This window comes from Mus caroli, unplaced genomic scaffold (assembly GCF_978045245.1).
Source record: "Mus caroli unplaced genomic scaffold, Mus_caroli_1 scaffold_1, whole genome shotgun sequence".
Taxonomy (NCBI): domain Eukaryota; kingdom Metazoa; phylum Chordata; class Mammalia; order Rodentia; family Muridae; genus Mus; species Mus caroli.
The window spans coordinates 109654063-109680118 of record NW_028227256.1 but is presented as its reverse complement, the minus strand read 5'-3'; the positions used below and the strand labels follow the sequence as shown (position 1 = coordinate 109680118).

The 26056-nt window shown below is 38.9% G+C and overlaps 1 pseudogene; it reads left to right on the top strand.

Annotated features, from left to right (window-relative positions):
* Window positions 1–23500, top strand: part of LOC110295929 (BEN domain-containing protein 3 pseudogene) — a 108138-nt pseudogene extending 84638 nt beyond the window's left edge.
* Window positions 23501–26056: the final 2556 nt, after the last annotated feature.

Here is a 26056-nt window from a genome sequence, read left to right as displayed (position 1 = left end):
ATAAGGCTGCTATGAACATAACGGAGCATGTGTCCTTCTTACCGGTTGGGTCATCTTCTGGATATATGTCCAGGAGAGGTATTTCAGGATCCTCCCTTAGTAATATGTCCAATTTTCTGAGGGAACTACAGACTGATTTCCAGAGTGGTTGTACAAGCTTGCAATCCCACCAACAATGGAGGAGTGTTCCTCATTCTCTACATCCTTGCCAGCATCTGCTGTCACATGAATTTTTGATCTTAGCCATTCTGACTGGTGTGAGGTGGAATCTCAGGGTTGTTTTGATTTGAATTTCCCTGATGATTAAGGGTGTTGAACATTTTTTCAAGTGCTTCTCAGCCATTCGCTATTCCTCAGGTAAGAATTCTTTGTTTAGATCTGAGCCCCATTATTTTTTATATTTTTTAATAGATATTTTCCTCATTTACATTTCCAATGCTAATCAAAAAGTCCCCAATACACTCCCCTGCCACTCCGCTACCCACCCACTCCCACTTTTTGGCTCTGGCTTTCCCCTGTACTGGGGCATATAAAGTCTGCAAGTCCAACCGGCCTCTCTTTCCAGTGATGGCCGACTAGGCCATCTTTTGATACATATGCAGCTAGAGTCAAGAGCTCTGGGGTACTGGTTAGTTTATAATGTTGTTCCACCTATAGGGTTGCAGATCCCTTTAGCTCCTTGGGTACTTTTTCTAGCTCCTCCATTGGGGGCCCTGTGATCCATCCAATAGCTGACTGTGAGCATCCACTTCTGTGTTTGCTAGGCCCCGGCATTGTCTCACAAGAGACAGCTATATCTGGGTCCTTTCAGCAAAATCTTGCTAGTGTATGCAATGGTGTCAGCGTTTGGAATCTGATTATGGGATGGATCCCTGGATATGGCAGTCTTTAGATGGTCCATCCTTTCGTCACGGCTCCAAACTTTATCTCTGTAACTCTTTCCATGGGTGTTTTTGAGCCCCATTTTTAATGGGGTTATTTGATTTTCTAGAATCCACCTTCTTGTTTTCTTTATATATATTGGATATTAGTCCCCTTTCTGATTTAGGATAGGTAAACATCCTTTCCCAATCTGTTGGTGGCCTTTTTGTCTTATTGACAGTATCTTTTGTCTTGCAGAAGCTTTGCAATTTTATGATGTCCCATTTGTTGATTCTCGATCTTACAGCACAAGTCATTGCTGTTATATTCAGGAATTTTACCCCTGTACCCATATCTTCGAGACTTTTCCCTACTTTCCCCTCTATAAGTAAGTATCAGTGTCTCTGGTTTTATGTGGAGTTCCTTAATTCTCTTAGATTTGACCTTAGTACAAGTAGATAGGAATGGATCAATTTGCATTCTTCCACATGATACCCTCCAGTTGTGCCAGCAACATTTGTTGAAGATGCTGTTTTTTTTCCACTGGATGGTTTTGCTCCCTTGTCATAGATCAAGTGACCATAGGTGTGTGGGTTCATTTCTGGGTCTTCAATTCTATTCCATTGGTCTACTTGTCTGTCACTATACCAGTACCATGCTGTTTTTATCACAATTGCTCTGTAGTACAACTTTAGGTCAGACATGTTGATTCCACCACAGGTTCTTTTATCCTTGAGAAAAGTTTTTGCTATCCTAGGTTTTTTGTTATTCCAGATGAATTTGCAGATTTCCCTTTCTAATTCGTTGAAGAATTGTGTTGGAATTTTGATGGGGATTGCATTGAATCTGTAGATTACTTTTGGCAAGATAGTAATTTTTACTATATTGATCCTGCAAATCCATGAGCATGGGAGATCTTTCCATCTTCTGAGATCTTCTTTAATTTCTTTCTTCAGAGACTTGAAGTCTTATCATACAGATCTTACACTTCCTTAGTTAGAGTCATGCCAAGGAATTTTATATTATTTGTGACTATTGAGAAAGGTGTTGTTTCCCTAATTATGTTCTCAGCCTGTTTATCCTTTGTGTATAGAAAGGCCATTGATTTGTTTGAGTTAATTTTATATCCAGCTACTTCATTGAAGCTGTTTATCAAGTTTAGGAGTTCTCTGGTGGAATTTTTAGCGTTACTTATATATACTATCATATCATCTGCAAAAAGTGATAGTTTGACTTCTTCCTTTCCAATTTGTGTCCCCTTGGTCTCCTTTGGTTGTCACATTGCTCTGGCTAGTAATTCAAGTACAATGTTGAATAGGTTGGGAGAAAGTGGGCAGCCTTGTCTGTTCCCTGATTTTAGTGGGATTTCTTCCAACTTCTCACCATTTACTTTGATGTTGGCTACTGGTTTGCAGGAGACTGCTTTTTATCATGTTTAGTTATAGGCCTTGAATTCCTGATTTTTCCAAGACTTTTATCATGAATGGGTGTTAGATTTTGTCACATGCTTTCTTTGCAGCTAAGGAGATGATAATGTGTTCTTTGTCTTTCAGTTTGTTTATATAATGGATTACTTTGATGGATTTCTGTATATTCAACCATCCCTGCATCCCTGGAATGAAACCTACTTGGTCAGGGTGGATGATTGTTTTGATGGGTTCTTGGATTCTTTAACAAGAATTTTATTCAGTATTTTTGCATCAATATTCATAAGGGAAACTGGTCTGAAATTCTCTATCTTTGTTGAGATTTCCTGTACTTAAGGTATCAGAGTAATTGTGGCTTCATAGAATGAATTGGGTAGGGTACCTTCCGCTTCTATTTTGTGGAAAAGTTTATGAAGAACTGGAATTAGATCTTCTTTGAAGGTCTGATAAAACTCTGCACTAAACCCATCTGGTCCTGGGTTTTTTTGTTTGGTAGACTATTAATGACTGCTTCTATTTCTTTAGGGGATATAGGACTGTTTAGATCATTAACCTGACCTTGATTTAACTTTTGTACTTGTTAAGTGTCTAGAAACTTGTCCATTTTGTCCAGGTTCTCCAATTTTGTTGAGTATAGTTTTTTGTAGAAGGATCTGTTGGTGTATTGGATTTCTTCAGGATCTGTTGTTATGTCTCCCATTTTATTTCTGATTTTATTAATTAGGATGCTTTCCCTGTGCCCTCTAGTGAGTCTGGCTAAGTGTTTATCTATCTTGTTGATTTTCTCAAAGAACCAGCTTGTCATTTTGTTAATCCTTTGAGTTCTTGTTTCCACTTGGTTGATTTCGCCTCTGAGTTTGACTAGTTCCTGCCATCTACTCCTCTTGGTTGAAATTTCTTCCTTTGGTCTAGAGTTTTTAGGTGTGTTGTCAAGCTGCTAGTGGGTGCTCTCTTTAGTTTCTTTTTGGAGGGAGTCAGAGCTATAAGTTTTCCTCTTAGAAATGCTTTCATTGAGTCCCATAAGTTTAGGTATGTTGTGGATTCATTTTCATTAAACTCTAAAAAAATCCTTAATTTCTTTCTTTATTCCTTCCTTGACCAAGGTATAATTGAGAAGAGTGTTGTTCAGTTTCCACCTGATTGTTGGCTTTCTGTTATTTACATTGTTATTTAAGTTCAGCCTTAGTCCATGGTGATCTGATAGGATGCATGGGACAATTTCAATATTTTTGTATCTGTTGAGGCTTGTTTTGTGACCAATTATGTTGTCAATTTTGGAGAAGGTACCATGAGGTGCTGAGAAGGTATATCCTTTCGTTTTAGGATAAAATGTTCTGTACTTATCTGTTAGATCCATTTTTTTTTCATAACTTCTGTTACTTTCACTGTGTCCCTGCTTAGTTTCTGTTTCTATGATCTGTCCATTGGTGAAATTGGTGTGTTGAAGTCTCTCACTATTATTGTGTGAGATGCAATGTGTGCTTTGAGCTTTACTAAAGTTTCTACAATGAATGTGGCTCCCCTTGTATTTGGAGCATAGATATTCAGAATTGAGAGTTCCTCTTGGAAGATTTTACCTTTCATGAGTATGAAGTGCCCCTCCTTGTCTTTTTTGTTGACTTTGGGTTGGAAGTCAATTATATTCGATATTAGAATGGCTACTCCAGCTTGTTTCTTCAGACCATGTACTTGGAAAATTGTTTTCTAGCCTTTCATTCTGAGGTAGTATCTGTCTTTTTTCTGAGATGGGTTTCCTGTAAGCAGCAAAATGTTTGTGTAGCCAGTCTGTTAGTCTATGCCTTTTTATTGGGGAGTTGAGTCCATTGATATTAAGAGATATCAAGGAAAAGTAATTGTTGCTTCCTATTATTTTTGTTTTTAGAGTTGGCTTTCTGTTCTTGTGGCTGTCTTCTTTTAGGTTTGTTGAAGGATTACTTTCTTGCTTTTTCTAGGATGTGGTTTCTGTCCTTGTATTGTTTTTGTTTTTGTTTTCTGTTTTATCCTTTGTAGGCCTGGATTTGTGGAAAGATAATGTGTGAATTTGGTTTTGTTGTGGAATACTTTGGTTTCTCCACCTATGGTAATTGAAGGTTTGGTTGGGTATAGTAGCCTGTGCTGGCATTTGTGTTCTCTTAGTGTCTGTATAACATCTGTCCAGGATCTTCTGGCTTTCATAGTCTCTGGTGAAAAATCTGGTGTAATAATGATAGGCTTGCCTTTCTAAGTTACTTGACCTTTTCCCCTTACTGCTTTTAATCTTCTATCTTTATTTAGTGCATTAGTTCTTCTGATTATTATGTGTCAGGAGGAATTTCTTTTCTGGTCCAGTCTATTTGGTGTTCTGTAGGCTTCTTGTATCTCTTTCTTTAGGTTTGGGAAGTTTTCTTCAATAATTTTGTTGAAAATATTTGCTGGCCCTTTCAGTTGAAAATCTTCATTCTCATCTACTCCTATTATCTGTAGGTTTGGTCTTCTCATTGTGTCCTGGATGTTTTGAGTTAGGATCTTTTTGCATTTTGCATTTTCTTTGATTGTTGTGCTGATGTTCTCTATGGAATCATCTGCACCTGAGTTTCTATCTTCCATCACTTCTATTCTGTTGCTGATGCTGGCATCTATGGTTCCGGATTTCTTTCCTAGGGTTTCTATCTCCAGCGTTGCCTCACTTTGTGTTTTCTGTATTGTGTCTACTTCCCTTTTTAGGTCTAGTATGGCTTTGTCCATTTCCCTCACCAGTTTTGATGTGTTTTTCTCTTATTCTATAAGGACTTACTAGTCTTTAGCAGTGTTCTCCTGTATTTCTTTAAGTGAGTTTTAAAGACCTCTTGATGTCCTCTACTATCATTATGAGATATGCCTTTAAATCCGGGTCTAGTTTTTCCGGTGTGTTGGGGTGCCCTGGACTCACTGAGGTGGGAGTGTTCAGTTCTGATAATAGTAAGTGATCTTGGTTTCTATTAGTAACTTATGTCTGCTGTTTGACATCTGGTAAACTCTGTAGTCAGTTCTTATAGTTGTCTCTGGTTAGAGTTTGTTCCTCTCATGATTCTGTTATTCTCTACCAGCAGACCTGGGAGACTAGCTCTCTCCTGATTTCAGTGGTCAGAGCACTCTCTGCAGGCAGGCTCTCCTTTTTCAGGGAAGGTGCACAGATATCTGGCATTCGACTTGCCTACTGGCAGAAGATGAAGGCCCGAAACAGGACCTGCCCCAGAACTTGTTAGCTTCTGTAGTCCACACTCTCACCTGTGCAGACTAGTCTTGGTGGAGTCTGGGAACCAAGATGTCTCCAGCAGATGCTCTGGCAATTTCCTCCTGGGCCGCTAGGACACCTATCCTCTGGCAGGGAAGGTGCCCGGATCTCAGTTTACTTATAATTTAGATCACTATATTAAGAACTTCCATTGAGTGATATAACATTTCATAGAAGTCAAGAGTGGAGACATTTATGGATTTAAAAAATTTATCCCACAAACCACAGAAGTAACTACTGAAAGAACACTACTAGACTTAAACTTCAGCATAATGATGGGATTTCAACAAGGTAGGATTGGGTAAATATCCACACTCAGTAATTTTTGCACATAGTTTCCAGTGAGTGTGGAAAATAGAAAACTATTTCTTGAATTGTGGTTTAGAGATTTAGCTTGCATAGAAGAATATGAAAAAATGAACTACAATATGAGCATGTGTCTGTTCAGAGATTTCACTGACATTTGAAGATAAAACTTCTTCGCCACAGACATCCAGAAAGTTCCAGAAATAAAATATAACTGGTGGAAAATTTGACATTAATAGTGGATCTTGTACAATGATGTAAATTTCTTTGTGAAGTTATTTCTTTCAGGTTTCTTCATCAAGATTTAATTTTTTACTGTATCGCTCTCTCTCTCTCTCTCTCTCTCTCTCTCTCTCTCTTTCTGTGTGTGTGTGTGCACTCATGCAAACACTTGGCTGTTGCCATGTGTGCCTGCAATGTGGATGAGGATACCTTTATGCACCAGAGAATTGCAACTGGTTCCCAGGGACGGCACTTGAAGGTTTTGGATTATTTAGTATATGTGTTGGGAATTGAACTAGGATCTTCTGTAAAAGGAGCCATCACTTGCAGACCGGATATGTAAGTAAGACACAGCATTTTGCTGCATAGAGGAAACACACTTCAGTTACAAAGACTGACACTACCTCAGAGTAAAAGGCTAAAAAATAAATTTCAAGCAAATGGTCCAGGTGATGTCCAGTGAGTTCCAGGACATCAAGGGCTCTACAGAGAAACCCTGTCTCATAAAAAAAAAAAAAAAAAGCTATAACTTTGAAGTTGCCATGGAGACCTCAAGATACTCAAGATGGCAGAGCCATGGGCTATCTGCTGAGGAAAGCTGATAAAAGGGAGTGGAATCAGCACAGCAGAAAAAAAGTTTGTTGCATTCAACAAAGTTGTAGAGGGAGTTGGAGATCTGAAGACTGCTTTGACATCAGACATGGAAGATGCAGAGTTATCCCAGCTGGTTTCCTGTCTTGCTTTGAGGATTACAGTTAAGTGATTGGATGGATCTCAGAAGAGACTTTGAACTTTGGACTTTTAAAATTGTTGAGATTGGCAGAACTTGGGAGGCATAGACAGGTGGATTTCTGAGTTCAAGGCCAACCTGGTCTACAGAGTGAGTTCCAGAACAGCCAGGGCTACACAGAGAAACTCTGTCTCAATAAATAAATAAATAAATAAATAAATAAATAAATAAATAAATAAATAAATAAATAAATAAAACTGTACATTAATAGGTGAGCAGTTAAATGAGCTGTCCTTTTTATTCTAATCTGGCTACCTCCCAGCTACATCCCATGATACTTGTGTATTGTTATTGATCTGGCTCCTTGGGATTTAGGTGCATTTTCATGATCACTCTTTAGACCCTTTCCTCATGCTGCCAAAATGTTCATCCTCCTTACTATTCTGAATCTCCGACTCTATCTCTCTCTCCTTCTTCTGGCTGCTGAACATCCTGACCTATTCTCTCTTCTGCCCAGCCATTCGGTAGTCAGAGAATAAATAGTAAGAAGTGTTCCACAAACTTGAGACAGGAGATTCTTGGTACAAGCATTATAATCTTGTCTTGATTAAAACAAGAGGGTAAAGAAATCAGCATTTGAATAACACATGGGTGAATTTTAAATACTGTACAAAAATATTTTGCATACAGATACATAATATTTATTTTAAAATAGTTATTTTGTTTCTATTCACTAGATACATCTGAAAACAAATATGTGTGTTGTACTCTGAACAACAACCAATTCTCTAAATCACCAGCATTAAGTGGGTATATGTCTACTCAATTATGACACTATCTTTCGAGAAAGCCCAAAGGTTAAAGGTTCAGTCTCCTAAGTCTGTCTTTACCTTAGGTTTCACTTACAACTTCTAGTTCTTCCATTAATCTGACTCCCTGGTTATAAATGAGAGAATTCCATAACCTACATCTTGAGTACTAAAATTTTCTTTAGAATATTACATGGAACTAAAAAAGGCAGTCTTCTATTGCATGTATTATAAAAGATAAAAACTTTGAGGATACACAACAAACTTCCACACTGCTAGGTAATCTGCACTTGAAACACTGTAGTATTTTCACCAAGAGTAATGCTCTACACTCAATTGTTTTGTTGTTTTACAGATATTTCATCACAGGATTATGTTGGCCATGGATAATTAATCATTGGATCTGTCATTGGAGGGTGACAGATAGAGTAGAATATTCTCATTATCTAACCACCATTTTTCTTCTGATGGCCAGTCTATCCTAAAGCTATTCAGAACCCACCATCTGTCTCTTTGTCTCTCTATTGGCCGAAATTCATTTGTTTTGGAAAAGATTGTTAAACACACACACACACACACACACACACACACACACACACACACACAGAGAGAGAGAGAGAGAGAGAGAGAGAGAGAGAGGTGGGGGCGGGGGACTGCTCCTCATGCCCTATCACTCACAGAATTCCAAAGGCATTTGAATTTCTGTACCAAGAAGGAGGGACAAAAGCAAATACATGCATCTTATTGCACTACAATATCAGACACTGTTTATCTGAATTTGTTTCCTTTGTCTAGTTTTTGTGCTTGCCATATTACTTACCCCACAGACATGGAGTATTGAGTTGGTTCTCATGCTAAGGTCCTGTTCCCCTATTGATTTTTGACCTATCAGTAAAGAAGCCACGGGCCAATTGCTGGACAGAAGGAATAGGTAGGCTATTTTGGTCCCCACAAGAAGAGATAGACTTAGGAAAGAAATAAATGGAGAATTTGCAATGCTTTGGAGAGAGAAAAACCAAGAAGCCATAGGAGATCTTGGGCATATTGACCTTGGTTCACTTCTACAGGTGGTTGGATGGAGTAGTTGAGCTGGGACACAATGTAACTGAGAACTGATGTTAAGTGCAGGCAGAGAGTTGTGGAGCTAAGAGTATTGATAACAGCATGCTGCTCTAGGTAGAAGACAAATATTGCCTATTAAATGTGCCAATATTCTCTGGGTAGGGTCTGGTAGCATAGTTTGTTCCAGAGCTTAGGTAGGGTAGGAAAAGCTACAGGAAAAAGTGGAGGCATGTTCTGTTCCACTAAAAAATTCCAAGACTCTTTGCTGCTGGCACTTCACAGCAGTTCTTTACCACCTAACTAACCTTAATTGACTGTCTCTGAATTTCATTTAGATGATTGCCACCTTGAAACCTGCACACAGTCTGTTCTTTCCTTTTCCAAATGTTTGTTCTATGTCTTCCCTAAACATAGCCCAGTTAAACTTCTTCCTTTAACAAATATTGATGACCTATTTGGGGGGGTAGGATCTTTGTTTACAGGAGTGAACAAAGAAATTTCTACTTGTAGCAAATTCCTCCCTAGATGCAGATGTGACAGTATCATCTATTGTGAAGGATACACAGATTTTCTTTGGCTAACTCTTACTGACCTGTAAAGTCAAAGATCTCTAAGTTATCCTCAGAGTTTATTATCCAAACCTAACAAAGATTTGGACTTAATCTGACTATCAGTAAGTGATTGCTCAAAACTAATCACATACATTTTTCCTCGTGTTTTTTTTTTTTTCTTGTGTTCAGTATGGTGTCATATAGCAAAATGTTCTTTGTGAAGGTTTTTCTCACAGGTTAAGGTAATTTATAGCAGAAATCACTTTACTGGATCTTAGCAACAAAATGCAGCAGTGATTGTAGATTGTCTAGATTCCCATGAGCTATCCCTCTATTTTAGTATAATTTTGTTTGTTTGTTTTATGTTCTTTTTCAGGAAAACCATGTATCACCCTGGATTATTATTTCTTCAAAGCAGAATATTTCACCTGTTACTTTTTCTAATACTCTCTACACAACCTGGAAATTTTGTGAAATGAACTGTGATTTTCCCATTGAGTTTGTTGTTCTGATGCCATCTTTTGGCCCTGGTGGGTACCTTTAAACACATACATTTTATTGTATGTTTATAAAAATATTTTAAAAAGTATTAAAGTTAAAATACATTTTTAAAAATGAAATTGGAAGTCCATCTAGTGCCTCAGAAACTGCAAATGCTAGTTCATTCCCATTCCACAGGCATCTCTTTTCTTTTATAGTTTGTGAAAAGGCATGTGAGAATGCCCAATTTTGGTGAGCATGTTAACTGAAGACATATAAGTAACAGATTTTACATTTCTTTAGCTCATCCTTAATTATTCAAAAGACCTAGAAGGAGGAACTTGCAATAAATGAATCATTTAAACAAATCCATGGAGGAGCCTTCACTTCCTCCAGGCCTGTGATTAAGACTTGTCAAAATAGGCATTAGTGTTTTTAATTCAAGTATAAGAGGAGGAAAATTAAATCCAGGGAAGATAGAGCTAATAGCTTCCTTTGGAATGAAAAAATTCTCACTTTAGAGAACAGAGTGACCCTTCAAAAATTGCTTACAATGGGGAAATTTAAACATTTCCTTTTAACTACACAAGCAGTATCAATGTGCAAATTATTCTAAAATGAGCACAGAATTTGCTGCATGGCTACACTTTATGAAATAATTGAATTCCACTACAACCTGAAATAAAGTTGTGAATTCATTTCTGAAACTTCATGTATAATTGAAGTGAAGATTGTTTTGAAGTCTCTAGAATAGTCATATTAACATTTCTTTGTTCGGTTGAAAATTTTTGTAAATAGGTTTGGTTCTTGTTAGAGGGGTTATGTTCTGGTAACCATATTTGGTAGTACACTTTGTCCTCACTGGTCATTTTGGGAAACACTCCTGATAGGTAGGAAAAATGGTAAAACCAAGTATACTTGTACAGTGTGTTTTACATGTATTTTGTAACATCCATTCCATTGTTGTATAATTATTGCCTGTCTTAAAATGACAATACAGATAGAAACTATATGATATATTGCTGCTATCAATCATTTTTAGATTATCAAATAAACTTACATCAGGGAGAAATTGGAAATTAATGCAAAAAATTAGTCCTTGTGAATCAATCTAATGTCATAATTAATCATGTGGCTGTGAAATTCACAGTAATGTGGTTTCCAATGAATATATTTACCCAGCCTGCTTTGCTTTGCTGCATGAATGAATCTGATGGTTCAATTTCAGAAGTAGTGATTAATGACGTTATGGTCACCTGGTGTGCATAGAGATAGCTACAGTGTAACAGTTCACACAATTTTGTACTCAAATCTGTGTCACTGTAAAGCATGGAATTTAACTATTTTATTTGAGCTATATTTTATCAAAAGGAGGTAGAATTTTTGCTACGCTATAACTGTTATATATCATGGAATTTGAGATGAGATGGCTGCTCTTTTATTATTGAGACATGAGTTTTATCCCAAACTAAATGAACATTTCAGAATAAATTACAGCTGTATGTAAACCATTATTAAATTGGTATTTGGGGGTCTTATTTCACATTCGTATTAATAACTGTTAAAAGGGCATCTTTTAAAGGCTACATGTAATTTTTTTCTTTCAATTCTATACATTAAGAGTAAAATTCCACCCTTTCTTCACTGTTCTTTCTTCTGGGACAGACTGTTAGAGAGTCTGCCCACTGGAGACACCACATCCTGAGCCAGCCCAGAAGATCCACTGCATTCAGAGCAACTGAGAGTACAGCCTGAGACATCTATGAAGATCGGCTGCACACAAGGCAACTGGCATCCCAGGAGATCTGATACACACAAGGCAACATCAACAGATCACCAGCTTGTTTGCTTCCATGAAGGCGCCACAGCTTGAAAGCATCCAAGAGCTCCTCTTTACACAGGGCAACTGTGCAACAGACAACACAGTCTAAAGACCTGCTGGGAGCTCTGTGGCATGCAGAACAACTGACCCAAAAGACTGAAAGCCTACCTGGAATTCTGCTGCACACAGAGAAACAGAAACCACAATCAGTAGACCCCTTTGGAGAACATCTTCAAACAGGACAACAGCCAGACTGCTCTTCTGAAGACCAAACAGTCTGGAGGCCTCCCAGGAGATATACTGCAGCCAGGGCAACAGATAAACAGATTATCTGCCCTCTGAAGTGTTCCCAGTTAGAAGGGTCCACAGGTGGTCTGCCATATCAAGAATCACAAGACTACTAGGAGACCTTAAGCAACCCAGGGATGAAAGGGGCAAACTCCAGACAGAGTCACCCAGACCAGCAAACACCAGGGACAACCAGAAGGTAAGAGGCAAGCACAAGATCATAAGCAACAGAAGCCAATACATGTGGGCAACATCAGAACCCAGTTCTTACACCACTGCAAGCCCTGAGTACACCAACACATTTGAAAATTAGAAAGCTGACCTAAAATAATCTTTCATGAAATAATAAAGTCCTTTAAGGAGGATATAAATGACTCACAGAAAGAAATAGTGGATAACACCATTAAACATGTGAAAGAATTGAATAAAGCAGTCCAAGACCTAAAAGTAGAAGTAGAAACAACAAAGAAAACGCAAATGGAAGAAAACCTGGAAATGGAAAAATCTAAATAAGAAGTAAAGTATTACAGATGTTAAGTATCACCAACAGAATACAAGATACAGAGGAGAGAATCTCAGGTATAGAAGATACCTTAGAAGAGATTGCCACAATTGTCAAAAAAAATTCAAAATATAGAAAATCTTAACCCAAAGCATCCAGGAAATTCAGGACTCAATGAAATCACCAAATTTAAGAATAATCAGAATAGAGGAGAACAAAGATTCCCAGGTCAAAGGACATGAAAATGTCTTCAACAAAATCATAGACCAAAAACTACCCCAACATAAAGAAGGAGATGACCACAAAAGTACAAGAAGCCTACAGAAAACCAAATAAATGGGATCAGAAAATAAAAATCCTCTGTTCATATAGTATTTAAAACACTAAACACATAGAACAAAGAAAGATTATTAAAAGCTGCAAGAGAAAAGGGCTAAAACATACAAGGTAGATCTGTGGGGCAACAGACTAAGCACAGACAGCCTTGTCTCCCGTTGAGCTTAGGTCTTGAATCCTGGTGGTACCCCGCAGGATTTTAGTTTTGTATTGGACTCCTGAGTAGCTTGAGAGGCGAGGTTAGTTTTTGCAAAGAGAGTCTCAAATATTACAAAGTTGTTGGATAGTAGATGGTTGAGGGTAAGGGACTATGGAGTTAGGTGGGGCTTCCTCTATGAGTTTTGAAGGTATTTAGATTTTACAGCTTGGAGAAGGGGGAGGAGAGACACCTCTCTCTGGGGGGGGGGTGAAGGTGGTAGCTCGTTTGTTTTATAATGGAGCTTTACCTTTGAGTGAGAGACATAGGGGCCAGAGAAGCAGATGGTTTAATTAGTTTTTCCTCTGAGGCATAAGGAGGCAGGGGTGGGTAGATGGATTTTATTTCTCTTATTAATTGGGTAAGGGCTGTGAGATCTGAAATGGAGTGGTTTTAAGAACCTTGATCTTTGGGTTTATCTGACTGAAGGCACTCAGCAGCTGTGTTGCTATCAGTCTGTCCTATTTAGATAGCCCTATGCACTACCTAATTGTGGTTAAGATTGGCAAAAAAATCACAGGAGGGTGTTTTTTCCTCTCGGGTATCTTTGTTTTTGATGAGAGAAGCTACTCTGATCCATCATGCATAGTGCTATCTGAAGGACTTCCTCCCAAAATGAGGAGGCTTGGTTTTTAGCTACCTTTATTCCTCGGTGTTTTAGTAGGGCACGTATTTCCCTAGCTTGGAGTGATTTTTTTTTTTTTTAATGTAATGGTGTGTTGCACTCGATTGAAAAGAGGAGAAGCACTTGTCCAATTGGAATGATCCCTTGGCCTATTTGGCTTGGGGGATTCCACAGAGGTCCAAAATGCTAAGCCTTCCCGAAGATTTAAGAACTGGTAGCCGCCCTGTGGTTCTTAAGTGGCTGCTGCATTACCAGGTTTTGTTTTTGTTTTTTGTTTTTGTTTTTTGTTTTTTGTTTTTGTTTGGTTGGTTTTTAATATATTTTTAATTAGCTATTTTCTTCATTTATATTTCAAATGCTATCCCAAAAGTCCCCCATCCCCTCCCCCACCAACTCCTTTACCCACCCAATCCCACTTCTTGGTCCTTGCGTTCCCATTCCCCTGTACTGAGGCATATCAAGTTTGCAATACCAAGGGGCCTCTCTTCCCAATGATGGCCAAATAGGCCATCTTCTCCTACATATGCAGCTAGAGACACGAGCTCTGGGGGTACTGGTTAGTTCATATTGTTGTTCTGCCTATAGGGTTGCAGACCCCATTAGCTTCTTGAGTACTTTCTCTAGCTCCTCCAGAAAAAGAGTCTTTGCCAACACAGTTGCAGGCTGTCAGGATTTAGAGAGAGGCCAGAGGGACCTTCGGCCAAGACAAGAGAGTAGCTCTGGCCAGGAGGTTTCAGTTGCCCATTTAGCTTGTCAAAATCCACCTGATGTTGCTGAATGAAAGCACAGTAGGAAAAGACAGATTGTTTCTAGAAGTGTGGGGGCTCACCTTCCCGCAGTATCCGTTCAATGTGATCATGTCTGATCAAGCCCCACTCTGGGGAGTCAAATATGGGCCTGGGTACCAGAGGTTTTTCACGGAGATCTCTGTCCAGGCCAGATGGGAGGGTTCCAGCAAAGGGAAGTGAGTGCAGGCAGGGAGCTGTGTCTTCCAGATCTCTTGGTAATTCCAAGCCTCTCTGAACTGGGTCAGATAGGGCTGGGCCAAGAGGAAGCTGACTATCCAGTGTGGAGTGCAGCCAGACCTCAGGTGGCTCTTTGGGAGAGAAGATCTCTTCCCAAGTGTTACATACAGCTCTTGGGAAAAAAAAAAAAGACTCAGACGAAGGAAGGAATAGTTCTCATGCACCTTTAATTCTCTGAATCAATTTATATACAGTTCTGGGGTGATTCAGGGTTCAACAGCAGGTACCTCTCATTGGCTTGGACTGAGAGTTTGGGGGAAACCTTATTTGCAAGGGGGAAGTCTTGGTGCTGTTTCTACATGACTGATAGCCATGTGCCTCTCCTGTGGGGGCTATGGATCGGTAACTTCAACAGGAGCCAAAAGGAGTGAACCACAAACACATACTACCACCTACCAAAACACACATATCAAAAACCAATAGTCATCTGTCTTAATATCTTAATATCTCTCAATATTAATGGACTAAACTCACCCATAAAAAGACATAAGCTAACAGACTGGAGAGCAAACAAGATACAGCATTTTGCTGCATACAAGAAGCAGAGGTCAATAACAAAGACAGACACTATCTCAGAGTAAAAGGATGGAAAGAGGTCTTACAAGCAAATGGTCCAAGGAAAAAAGCTGGAGTTGTCATCCTAATGTCTAATAAAATAGACTTTCAACCAATCGTTAATCAAGCATGATGAAGAAAGATACTACATATTCATGAAAGGGAAAATCCACCAAGAGAACGTCTCAATTCTGAACATCTATGGCCCAAATGTAAGGGGAAAACACATTCATAAAAGCAAGTTTATTAAAACTCAAAACACACATTGATCCCCACACAATAATGGTGGGAGACTTCAATACCGCACTTTCACAAATGGACAGGTCATTGAAACAGGAACTAAGTAAAGACACAGTGAAACTAAGAGGGGTTTTTAACCAAATGCATTTAACAGATATCTACAAAACATTTCACTCTAAAACCAAAGAATATACCTTATTCTCAGCACCTCATAGTACCTTCTCTAAAATCGACCATATAATTGATCACAAAACAACCTTCAACCAATAGAAGAAGATTGAAATAATTCCATGCATCCTATTAGATTTACATGGCCTAAGGTTGGTCTTCAATAACAGCAAAAGCTACAGAAAGCTCACATATATGTGAATACTAAACAACTCTCTACTCAGTGATAACTGGGTCAGGGAAGAAATAAAAAAAGAAATTAAAGACTTCTTGGAATTTAATGAAAATGTTGACACATCATACCCAAAATTAGGGGACAAAATGAAAGTGTTTCTAAAAAGGAAATTCAAAGTACTAAGCACTTTGGTAAAGAAACTGGAGAGATCTTACACTATCAACTTAACAGCACACCTGAGAGATCTAGAACAAAAAGAAGAAAACACACCTAAGAGGACTAGAAGGCAGGATATAGTCAAACTTAGGCCTGAAATCCCCCAAATAGAAACAAAGAGAACAGTACAAAGAATCAACAAAACTAAAAGGTTGTTATTGGGACAATAAAAAAGATAGATGCCCCTAGCCGAAGTAACTAAAGGGCCCCCAGGCAGTATTCAAATTAACAAAATCAGAAATGAAAAGGGAGACATAACAACAGAAACAGTGGTAATTCAAAAAATCATCAGATCCTACTACAAAAGCCTACATGCAAAAAAACTGGAAAATCTAGATGAAATGGATGGTTTTCTAGACAGATATAACATATCAAAGCTAAATCAAGAGCAGGTAAATTATCTAGACAGGCCCATATCTCATAAGGAAATAGAAGTCATTAAAAATCTAATCAAAATAAGCCCAGGGCCAGATGGATTTAGTGCAGAATTCTACCAGACATTCAAAGAAGACCTGATACCAATATTACTATTCCATAAAGTAGAAACAGAAGTAACACTACCTAATTCATTATATGAAGCCCCAGTTACTCTGATACCTAAAACACACAAGGACCCAACCAAAATAAGAGAACTTCAGACCAAACTTGTGTATGAATATTTATGCAAAATACTCAATAAAATTCTTGCAAACTGAATCCAAGAACACATTAATACTCTCATTCACCATGATCAGGTAGGCTTCATCCTAGGGATGCAAGGTTGGTTCAATGTATGAAAACCTATTAATGTAATCCACTATACAAACAAACTCAAAGGAAAAAAGAAGATATATGATCATCTCCTTAGATGCAGAAAAAGCATTTGACAAAATACAACACCCCTTCATGTTAAAAGTATTGGTGAGATCAGAAATTCAAGGCCCGTACTTAAATATAATAAAAGCAATTTACTGCAAACAATCAGCCAATATCAAATTAAATGGAGACATACTTGAAACAATCCCATTGAAGGTGGGGACAAGACAAGGATGCCCAATCTCCCCATATCTATTCAATATACTACTCGAAGTATTAGCTAGAACAGTATGACAACAAAATAAGATCAAGGAAATAAAATTTGACAAAGAAGAAATAAAGGTATCACTATTTTCAGATTATATGATAGTATACATAAGGGACAAAAAAAACTCTATCAGAGAACTTGCCCAGCTGATAAACAATGTCAGTAAAGTGGCTTGATATAAAATTAACACAAATAAATAAGTATCCTTCCTTTATACAAAGGTTAAACAGGTTGAGAAAGAAATTAAGGGAAGAACTTCCTTCACAATAGCCATAAAAAATACAAAGTATCTTGGGGTAAATGGAACCAAACAAGTGAAAGACCTGTATGACAATAACTTCAAGTCCCTCAAGAAAGAAAATCGAAGGTCTCAGAAAATGGAGAGATCTCCCATGCTGCTGGATTGGCAGAGTTAACATAGTGAAAATGGCCATACTACAAAAGGCAATCTACAGATTCAATGCACCACATGAAAATCCCTATAAAATTCTTCAAAGACATGGTAAGAGCAATTTTCAAATTCATCTGGAAAGGACAACAACAACAATCACAACAACAACCCAACAGAATAGTGAAAACAGAAAACAGTACTTAACAATAAAAGAATGGCTGGGGGAATCACCATTCCTAACCTCAAGTTTTACTAGAAAGCAATAGTGATAAAAACTTCATGGTATTAGTACAGAGACAGACACCTTGATCAATGGACTAGAATTGAAGACCTAGATATAAAACCACAGACTTACCAGCACTTGACCTTTGACAAAGAAGCCAAACATATATAATGGAAAAAAAGAAAGCATCTTCAGCAAATGGTGCTCATCTAAGTGGCTTTTTATATGTAGAAAAATGAAAATAGATCCGTATTTGTCACTTGCACAAATCTCAGGTCCAAGTGCATCAAGAACTTCATGATAAAACCTGATACACTGAATGTAATGAAAGAGAAAATTGGGAGGCAGAGGCAGGCTGTTTTCTGAGTTCAAGGCCAGCCATTTGAAAGAGCCTTGAAATCATTGACACAGGGGGAAATTTCCTAAACAGAACTCCAGAACAGACCTTTATCCTGTAAGGTTGAGAGTTGATAAATGGGACCTCATGAAACTGAAAGCTTCTGTCAGGCAAAGGACATAGCCAATAAGGCAAATCAGCACCCAACAGATTTGGAAAAAGTCTTCACAAACCCCACATCTGATTGAGGGCTAATATCCAAAATATGCAAAGAGTTCAAGAAGCTAATCACCAAAAAATAACCAATCAAAATCACTGAACAACCCAATCAAAAAATGGGGTATAGAAGTAAACCAAGAATTCATAGCCAAGGATTCTTGAATGCCTGGGAAACACCAAAAGAAATGTTCAAAGTCCTTAGTGATCAGAGAAATGTAAATCAAAAAGACCCTTATATGAATCAGAATGGCTAAGATCAAAAACCTCAAGCCACAGCACATGTTGGCTAGGATGTAGAGAAAGAGAAACACTCCCCCATTGCTGGTGGGATTGCAAAATGGTACAACCAGTCTGGAAATCAATCTGGATGTTGCTCAGAATATTGGAAATAGATTTACCTGAAGACCCAGCAATACCACTCTTAGGAATATACCCAAAAGATGCCCCACCATGCCACAGGGCCACATGTTCCACTATGTTCATTGCAGTCTTGTCTGTGATAGTCAGAAGCAGGAAACAACCCAGATGTCCCATGACAGAAGAATGAATACAGAAAATGTGCCTCATTTACACAATGGAATACTACTCAAATCTTAAAAATGATGACATTCTGAGTTTTTAAGGCAAATGGGTGGAACTAGAAAATATCATCTTGAGGGAGACAACTCAGACACAAAAGGACATGTATGATATGTACTCACTAATAAGTGAATATTAGCCAAAGGGGGGGGGCGAATACCCAATATACAGTCCATAGAACTCAAAAAGTTCAACAAGCTGAACTTAGGTTGCCTCAGTCCCACTTGAGAGGGAGAATAAAGCAACCACAAGGGGGAAGGGAGGGACCTGAGAAGAAAAGGGGATTGGGCTGGGACAAAGAGGGGACCATGATCAGGTATTGGGTGGGGGAAAATGACTGAAATTCCTGAGTGCCAGCAGAAAGAATGGAAACATGCAACCTCAGGAGGTAGGAGGTTAGGGGGAAACTACAGAATGTACCAGAGACCTGGGAGGTGAGAGACTCACAGGACTCAAATGGAGGGACCTTAGATAAAATGCCCTATGTTGGGGAGAAGGAACTTGTAGAGCCCAGCTGCAATAGAAAGACAGGGCATCAAGTGAGGAATGGGGTTGCCATCCCACAGGCAAAACTCTGACCTATAATTCTTCCTGTTGGGAAGAACTGCTGGGATGGACATGGAGAGGAGCCTGAGAAAAAGAAGGTCCAGTGACAGGCCCAAAGTGGGATCCAGATCAAGGGGAGGTCCCAAATCCTGACACTATTACTGAGGATATGGGGCACTCACAAAAAGGGATCTATCATGACTACCCTCTGGAAGACCCAACAAGCAGCTGAAAGAGTTAGATGCAGATATTTGCACCTAACCAATGGACAGAATCAGCTGACCCCTGTTATTAAACTAGAGAAGGCTGAAAGACACTGAGGAGAAGTGCAATCCTGTAGGGATACCAGCAGTCTCAATTAACCTAGACCCCCAGAGATCTCTCAGACACTGGAACACCAATCAGGCAGCATAATATATAATATGATATAATGCCAGCTGATATAATGCCCTGACACATATACAGCAGAGGACTGCCAGGTCTTGGTTTAGTAAAAGAAGATGCACCTAACTCTGAGCAGACTGGAGGCCCCAGGGAGTTTAGAGGTCTGGTGGTATTGGGGAGGAATGTGGGGACATCCTTGTGGAGACAGGGAGTTAGGGAGGAGGTATGGTATGTGGAACATTTGGACTGTTGACTGAGATGGGAATAATATCTGGAGCTTAAAATAAATAAATACAAATAATATATCAGAATATATACATATTGCACTGGAGAAGTGGCTCAGCAGTTAAGAGCACTGACTGCTCTTCCAGTGATCCTAGGGTCAATTCCCAGCAACCACATGGTGGCTCACAACTATCTGTAATGGGATCCAATGTTCTCATCTGGTGGATCTGAAGATGGCTACAGTGCATACATAAAAAAGAATAAAATTTCCTCTTGCTGTAAAATAAAGACGATTGAAGAAGGTTTTTGACAATTAAAAAATAAAAAAGATTTCTTTGTTTACATTGGCATTGTAGTTAAAGGCTTACAACAAGAATGAATGGTATATACACTGGACTCCTTACATTCCTGAGTTGCTTAAATGCATAATGAAGTTCATTCCTAAAAGTCTCTGATCATATAAATACATCACTAAATATGGGCCATAAAGTATCTATAAAATATATAAATATCATAAAATATATAAATCCACAACAGATAAAAGAATATTGCAAACATAGCACTTGTTTTTATATAAGATGAACTGTAGGCATACTTTTCTCCTAAGAATAGAGATCCAACATTTTGGTGAGGGCTTGAGGAACAAATTTTCTTTAATAGTTTTAAGAAACTATGAAAATAATCTTGTCTTAAAAATCTTATTAAAACACTTAAGTTAAGAGCAGGAGAGGTAGCTTAATTAGAAAATTGTTTTCCTTTCAAGTGGGAAGATCTGGTTTAGATCATCTCTAGAGCCCTCTAATATATTTGGCCATATGGGTTCATACTAATAACTCCAGCAATGGGAGGAGGGAAAATGGAAGCAGAATATCCCTGGCAGATCACTGGTATGCTTGTGTATCCTGCTTAGTGAAACTCCAGGCCCATGAAAAAGCCTGTCTCAAAGGTAGAAGGCACTTAAAGAATGACACACAAATTTGTCGTTTGGCCCCTACAAGTAAACTCCCACATGCTATGTATACTCCTGAACATTGACATGAAATCTCAACTACATACAAAAGTCTGAGTTGTGATCCTGCCCCTGCCTCTGCCTCTCTGATTAGTAATAAACATGGAGATTGGATCATCATCTTTCTTACTGAGCATTTGTGGGAGATATGAAAGAAATCTTGAGAGCTATTGTCTAGTGATCAGGTAATATGGTGTGAATTTACTGGATTAGTTCTCGCTAAATTTGTTTCATAAATTTCATATTCAGTACAAAACTCTGTCCACACTCATAAACAGACAAATGAAATGGTGTTTGGGAGAAGTTCATGGGTAGGGTGTGGGTTCTCCATCGATTTTGCTTCTCTACTCTCATACTCTCTGTTTTGAACTCTGACTTATTCTTTTAAAAGGACATTTAGAAGAACATCCCAAGATGCCCGATCCTTGAATTCTCAATCTTTAGAGCCCTGAGACAACACAGTTATATTCTCTATGTATTGCTTTTTCTGTGGCATTTTATTTAAAAAGTACAAAACAGATTATGACAGACACATTCTGAATTATTAAAACAATTTCTATGATGCATATCCATATTTATTAGTATCTGATTTCGTTTAAGTCTAGCTATCCTAATAAACATTGATATCAATGCATTTCAGTGCATTTATGTAAAGTCTCTAAAAAATACTAATTGTGGTTAAAGATGGAGTACAAATCATGTCCAAAACAGATATTTTTGCCACAAGTATACAAAATTTTTCATACCATCTCAGTCTTACAAGATCTGGGGTGTTTGTGAATATGTAACAACATAAAAGTAATATCTAATTCTGACTCTCAAAGGCAGGGGAATGCATTCTCTCCTGGTCTGTACCTTGGATATTCGTGAAGGGCAGGCTTGGGATTGAGAGCTGTTTGTGGCCTGCAGAAGAGGAGCCATCCACTGAGGTCACCACTCCTTCCAACAAAGTCTCTGTAGGTCATCTCTCACAAGATCATAGAGAAGAAGAAGCCTTCCTTTGAAGACCTGCTCAGCCCCTACTAGCTCTTTGCAAAGGGGGCGGGGGTCCAGTAACACGCTTATCTCCTCTTAGTATGCTGAAAAAGTCTCAGAAACAGGAATGTGATGCTGGAGTTCCCATTTTTGGGGAACACCAAAATGTACTTCCTGATCCTGAAGATGTTTCATATGCTCAACACACTCACATCTACCACGTCCCAGCTTCATACCCAGGTGGACAGCTATCTCAGTATCAAGAAGCCAGAGAGCCGTTCTGTGCCAGTGGCCAAGGCCTAGCTTCTCTCTGAGAATTAGATCACTACTGCAGAGCTGGAGCAAGTAGATCATGAAGCAGATCCTGTCCTAGGATGACCTAGCCTCTTGACTACTTGTTGAAGCTATTCCCAGATCTTTTTAGCAACATGTATTTCTACTGTGTCTGCCATGCCTGTGGCTTTTCCATCAAGTGGAAGCTAGTGTCATTGCCCCTATAGCTAATCTGCAACTATGTGCAGGTCTATTATCTCTCTGTTAAGGACAGAGCTGTGTGGCAGGCTGAGTGGTTGAAACAGATGAATGAGTTCTTCAGATGCTTCTGGGCCCAGAGGGAAATGGAAGACAGACAGACAGACAGACAGACAGATGGCCAGGCCAAAACTTTGAAGCCAACTAAGTGGATGTAGGTCACTTTTTGTACAAGAACCAAGAAGAAGCTGTCTCTGAACCTCAGTAACACCATTGCCTTGAAGCATGTGGTGGACACCAGGACCTCTCCGAGTTCTTCAGGTGAGTTCACTGTCTTCCTGCTGCATTGGCTCTTCCCGGAGCTGCTCAACCACAGAAAGTACAGCTGTTATGTCAATGGCAGTAAGCAGGAGCTGGATCCCCAGAGGTTGCAGATCATCCCTAACTACATAGACATCTACTTTCCCGATCTGGAATAGGAGGAGTTCTGACTGCAGAAGTGTTCCCAGGCATCAGTGATGAGCTGGAGGGTCTGCCCCTAGAGGGAGGCAGTGAGGCACCTCAGGAAAAGTGCCACAGCTCCTCTAAACTTCCAGAGGACATCTCAGTTGTCAAGGTAGAGAACAACTTCTACCTTGCAGCAGTGCAGCAGGAAAGTTAGTGGCCTGGCTAGCACTCCAAGATTTGGCTGGTGCCCATTAACTTTGGCAAGCTGGAGATTCCAGTTTGACTTTGAGGTACCAAGTTCAGACTGCTTTATGAGCAAGAAGCTGCTGCCCAGCATCTATGAGATCAGCCTGTCCATTGTCAACTTTGCCTCCCATCTGCTGCAGCACCTGATCCCAGAACAATTCACCCATGAAAACCTGTACAAGTAGTACTGCTACAACAGCACCCTGGGGAAGAAGCAGCTGGACCCTGCCCGCATCAGGCTGATCCACCACTGTCTGCAACTGTTTTATACTTGAGCGAAAAACTACCACATATGAACTCTGGAGGTCATGGGCAAGCTGGGCTAGTGCTGTCGGCGCAGGGACTAAGAGCACCCATGGGGCTCATACCAGCAGCAACACAAGACTCATGTGCATGGCCCCAAGTGCTGGGACCTAGAAAGTTCAAAATTCAAGTTTAGTTTAGTTGTGGCTGTCCACACCTCTAGGCAGAGGGCGAAGGAGTTTGAGGCCAGCCTAGTCTACATAGCAAATTCCAAGCTACTCAGGACTGAATAATGAGACCTGTCTCTCATAAACAACAGATTGAAAACTTAGCAACTCATTTCTCCCTCCATATTTTACAACTTGAAGTTTTATCTTTATTTTTTGTAACTAAAATAAAAAAAATTTAAAGAAAATGATTAGGCTCTTTGGAAGCCATTTTATTTAGGTAAAAGACTTAAAATATTTGAGATTACCTCAGTTGCTTTCAGTTGCTCAGACTCTTCAAGATGACTTTAGATAGATATGCTTTTTTCTCTTCTTTTTTTTTTCTTTTACTTTTCCGTCCTCCCTTCCTTCTTTCTTTCTTTCCTTTTTTTTTTTTTCCTTTTTTCTTTTTGAAATGGGATATTAGGCAGTTTGTGTAACTCTGGCTTCAGGTAGCATAGTATCCAGTTTTACTAACCTTGTGTTTGACATCTGAATTTTGAAGAGTCTAAAGGCTCCATAGATTAAACAGATGGGATGAAGTATAAGTATTGTCTAGGCCCTTCTTACTATACATGAGATTCCCTTCCTCTGTGGCCTCCAGAAAGGCTTCCTGTAGCTCAGTCTGCCTGTCATTCCATGTGGTGCTCACTGTGTAGATGAGAACAAGGAAAGATGATATTAGTATAGATAGATGTGCAGACATAGATTTTTATGGCTGTCATGTGAGCCACAGCTCTATTTTATCTCCATACACAGATGCTGGCTTAGATGAACAGACACATTGTAACACAATATGTAGGGGCATTTTTTTCCTGTAATTTATGGGTGAGTTGCTTTTGGGTTCATAAAGAATTGTTTAATATCCATGCATTTGCACAGAGTCAATAACTCCAGATCTCAGTGTTAGCTCCTACCATGAAAAGCATGGTCTTGAACCTCCAATGCCCAAGTATAGGTCTATTTTACAGATGTTGGAAGGACTCAAACCATCTTAAATGGAGCACTCATGCACCTTCCCAGCCCAACTCAAATCTTTTCCTTCAAAACTTCCAGTAAGTTCTGCCATCCTACCCTGACCCACCCTTAGCATGGAGGTGTGCATCACTTTCTCTTCTGCACTGGGGTAGGATGCCTAATAAGAAAAGAAAACAGTATTTCCCAAACTGAATCCATCACATAATTGACCTAGAAGATTAATTGAGATGTCCAGGGTAATCCTTGTGGGTTTTACACATTACAGATGTAATAATTTAATGGCTTGATATTTTGCTACTTTAACACAAAGAAATGATATAAATAAAATATGAATTTTCTAATATATACAAGAACTTTAGTTCTAGCAGATAACATGATCGAATTTTGCCTGTACTAGATTATTTTAAAAAAATAACAATTTTGAATTTTAGAAAGCTTCTATTCATTGTCATTTTCTGATTATTTTTGCTGTAATTGTAAACCTAAATTATTGAGAAGTTCACAGAGATTTTTATAGTACTCTGTCACATGCCTAAACCTACAAACATATTTCTTTACTAAAAAGTGAGATCAAGGTCTCTACACACAACAAGACCATCTTCTTGTAACCAGAAAGAAGGTAATGGTGGCAGCCAGAAGACTCCTGGTTCCCTCACTTAACCTTTCTATAATGTCTTAGTCACATGCACACGCACACACACACACACACACACACACACACATACATACACACACACATACACACACACACACATACACATGCGCACACACACACACACACACACACACACACACACACACACACACAGTCACTGCTTCTACTTGTCTGAAAGAATTCCATGGCATTTCTTCTAGGTTTGAGGATGTAACCAAGAGGATTCTAAGCCATGTGAAAATTGTTCTGCTTTCTAGAGAATAGAGTGTGGCCTTGCAATATCAGAAAAACAATTGTTCACTGGATTTTCAGAAGTCCTATCTACTTACATGATAGAAATGGTGGATTCTAGGAACTAAGCAGGGCTTTTTGTAATGTAGAGTGTATTAACTTCTTGGAACCTGTATTTTGCTTTCCTGAATACATTAACTATGTAGGGATTCTGGTCATCCCTACCTGCAACACCATTGTTCCTTTCAGTGAAAAGAGCTGTACACTCTGTAACCTGTTTCCTGCCCCTACTGGATTGTAAGGGTATCCTTGCATAACCATCCATATAGGTAATTGGTGCATCTTTTTTCATAAAGTAATGTAAATATAACATACTTTTTTTTTTTAGAATTTAATGTCTTTCATGAAATCTGTTTGGCAACTGCTTTCCTTGTTCCTTGTCTAAATTCTTTGTGTTTTGGATTATTTTGCCTTGTATCCAGAAGACTAAAACTAGCCCCAACATTCTGATTTCCCCTATAATAATATGTTACAGTAGGTGATATTGGTTTTGTTATCCTCTGTTTTTAAGTTGTTAAAGAATGTATGAAAATAGTATTGAATGTACAGTGTTCGAATCCTGCTTTATTTCATATGGCCATGTATGTTTGATGGCAAACATTTGTTGGAATAAGTGTCTAGTATCATTAGTGCTCAGCGCCCTTCTCCTTCAATGTTGAGCCCCAAACCTTCTTTTTCTTTTAAGTTACAGGGTGAGTGGTTCATATCTGTTGCAATCA